The sequence below is a fragment of the Urocitellus parryii genome, chromosome 2 (assembly GCF_045843805.1).
Source record: "Urocitellus parryii isolate mUroPar1 chromosome 2, mUroPar1.hap1, whole genome shotgun sequence".
Classification (NCBI taxonomy): domain Eukaryota; kingdom Metazoa; phylum Chordata; class Mammalia; order Rodentia; family Sciuridae; genus Urocitellus; species Urocitellus parryii.
Genome location: NC_135532.1, coordinates 130910068 through 130913098, shown reverse-complemented (window position 1 = coordinate 130913098; position 3031 = coordinate 130910068). Strand labels below are relative to the sequence as shown.

The 3031-nt window shown below is 40.9% G+C and overlaps 1 pseudogene; it reads right to left on the bottom strand.

Annotated features, from left to right (window-relative positions):
* Positions 1-860: 860 nt before the first annotated feature.
* Positions 861-1347, bottom strand: LOC113187262 (large ribosomal subunit protein uL11 pseudogene; annotated as a pseudogene).
* Positions 1348-3031: the final 1684 nt, after the last annotated feature.

The following is a 3031-nucleotide window of genomic DNA, read 5'->3' as shown; positions in this document are numbered from 1 at the left end:
TGTTCTTGAAGTTAATTAGAACTGCTTTGTCTGGGGAAGGGATGTTCCCTAATAATGAGCTATTGCACAGCCCTTCCCAGCTGCATGTGCACAGAGTTCACCTTGGTAACTTGAAATCAGCCATGGTGGGAGTACTTAGACCATGGAAACTGGCACACGCTACAAAAGTGAGACTTTTGAGTTTCTACAAAAAGCTGGCTGCAAATATTTACCAGCACACTACAGCTTATATCCCTTTCAACCAAGTACACCACTAACCCATTCACAGTTTTTAAATTTCCTCACTCCTGTTACACCTCTACCCATAGAGGAGGGAAAAGTCTGAATCAGTATTTTTCCCTCCCCTTCCTACCTCGATTTCCCTTCCCCAGACCACCATCCAGCAGGACCAGGAGGGGCTAGATTTCCATTCTTCCTCTTGTCTGAAAAGGACTCTCTACACCTCATTCTTCTTCTTAGGGACAATAAGTCTCATGACTCACGGAAGAGTTGTCCACATTTCATCATGGAAGAAACCATAGAGTATCCGAGAGGAGTCACTGGCCAACCTGGCACTACTATGTTATCAATATAAAAAATAATTATTTAATATTTCAAAATATAACTTCATTACATGGATCTTGCAATTCAAAGTTTACTGAAAACAAGTGTTAGAATGTGGAGAACTGGAACCCTTTTACATTGATGGGAATGTAAAATAGTACAGCTGTGATGGAAAACAATATAGTTCCTCAAAAAATTCAAAATATAATTACCATATTATCTAGCAATTCTTTTATTTTATATCAGATGATCTATTATTAAAATATTCTCCCATGTATTTCTTAACTCTGTGGGAAAGAAATTCTCCCATGTACTTCTTAACTAGCTGGGCACTCCACTGCACCACTAATGATGTCATCTATGATGTCATGAGGATGGCGGCCATCAACACTACAACCCACAGACTGGGCAGTCCCCAGAATCTCCTTAATGATTCCAGAAAGTTCTCTAGCTAAAGATTGGTGACACATCTGTCAGGAAATGTTGACAATTTCATCGAAAGTGATATTGCCACTGTGTTTAATGTTTTCTGTTTCTTGGTGGCTCCTTGAGGGCTTTTATGATCAGGGCAGAAGCAGAAGGTACCACTTCAATCTGGGCCTGTCTGTTCTGAACAGTCAGTTTCACTGTAATCCTCAGACACTTCCAATCACCAGTTGCTTTGGCAATGTCATTACCAACCGTCTTGGGAGCCAGACCCAGGGGGCCAATCTTGGGGGCCAGAGCAGACATGGCACCAGCCTCACCAACAGTGCCCCTCAGGTACATGACTTTGATTTCTTTGGGATGGAACTTGGGTGGCATGGTGGAGGTGGCTGGTGTCAAATGAAGCCGGATTCGAGATGACCAAAGAGACTTGCACCTTGACCTCCTCCAAGCAAATCTTTACATGTATCCAAAAGAACTGAAAACAGGATCTCAAAGAGACATTTGTATACCCAGCTTGTAGCAGCATTATTCACATTAGCCAAAATATGGATGCTACTACACAAGTGGTAAAATTCATACAATTGAAAAGGAAAGAAATCCTGACACAGGCTATGACATGATGAACTTTGAGGACATTGTGCTAACTGGATAAGCCAGTCACAAAAAAATAAAATAAAATAAAAATACTGTATGGTTCCATTTACATAAGGTACTTTGACTAGTCAAAATCTAGACACAGAAACTAGAATGTGGTTGCCACCGTCTATGGGAGCGAGAATGAGGAGTTATATTTAGGAGATACAGAGTTTCCATTTTGCAAGATGAAGAGTTCAGGAGATAATGGTGATGACAGTCACAAAACAATGGGAATATACTTAGTGCCACTGAACTTTACCCTTAAAAATAGTTAACATGCATATTTTACATTATATGTATTTCATCACAGTTTTTTCAAATTGGGGGAGGTTAAAATTTTATTCAGAGTATCAAAGCTGGTTTAGAGGCCATCTTCTCCTGAGGCCATAACTCAAAACTCTTTTAAAAATTAAATATTCTAATAGAAATTTAAGGGGTCCTCATAATTCAAACATTATTACATTGACAGAGCTTCCACATTTGATTTCCAGCTGTCAATAGCCCACTGGCTGGCAAACAGTCTTTCTTATGCTCTGTTCACTTCCTCTCCTTTGTCCACACACACTGTGTCCCCTACCAGTGGGTAGGTTCATCCATTCTCACCTTGGTCTCAATCAAATCCAGGACAGCAGAATGCTTGGCTGTGTGGCTCAGAGAAAGAAATCACATACCCCCATTTCTAAAACCTAGAAATTCGAATTCTCTAAGCTTTTATTACATAGATGATCAAGCCTGGTGTTTACCCATCGGTGCCATTTAGAGTGTTTTCAGGAAAGAACGAGCCTTCTGTTAGTCAATTAACTCGATAAGTACCATGGCAGGCTTTCTTTCATAGAAGGGAAATACAAATGATTTGTGGCTCTAATTAACTTCAAACACAGAAACAGGAATGCAATTTGGAACCGAATCCAAAGAGGAAACAGTCCATCCAAATTCAGTTCTGGTGGCTGGACGACCATGATTGAATTTCCTTCCGAGCTGAGACCCTCCTCATTGGGAGGGGTGGGGAAAAGGAAAGGGGCTTCCTGGCAATGCGGTTCCCTGTTCCATAAAGCTCCAAAGAAGCCTCTAGAAAAGACTGGGATTAAGTTTGTTCAAGGTTTGATACAATGTCCTTGACTTTCTCCCCCAGCTTTGTCTGTCTTGTACAAGAAGATGGAAACTGGGCTAAGCAAACTTGGTGGAAAGGGCAGAGAAATAGAAGCAATTTTTTTGTTTGTTTGTTTGTTTCTATTTTTGTTTGTTTGGTACCAGGGATTGAACCCAGGGACACTTAACCCCTGAGACACATCTCCAGCTCTTTTTAATTTTTCTTTTGAAACAGAGTCTCCTTAAGTTTCTTAAGGGCCTCACTAAGTTGCTGAGACTGGCTTTGAACTTGCAATACTCCTACCTCAGCCTCCTGAGTCGCTGGGATTACAGG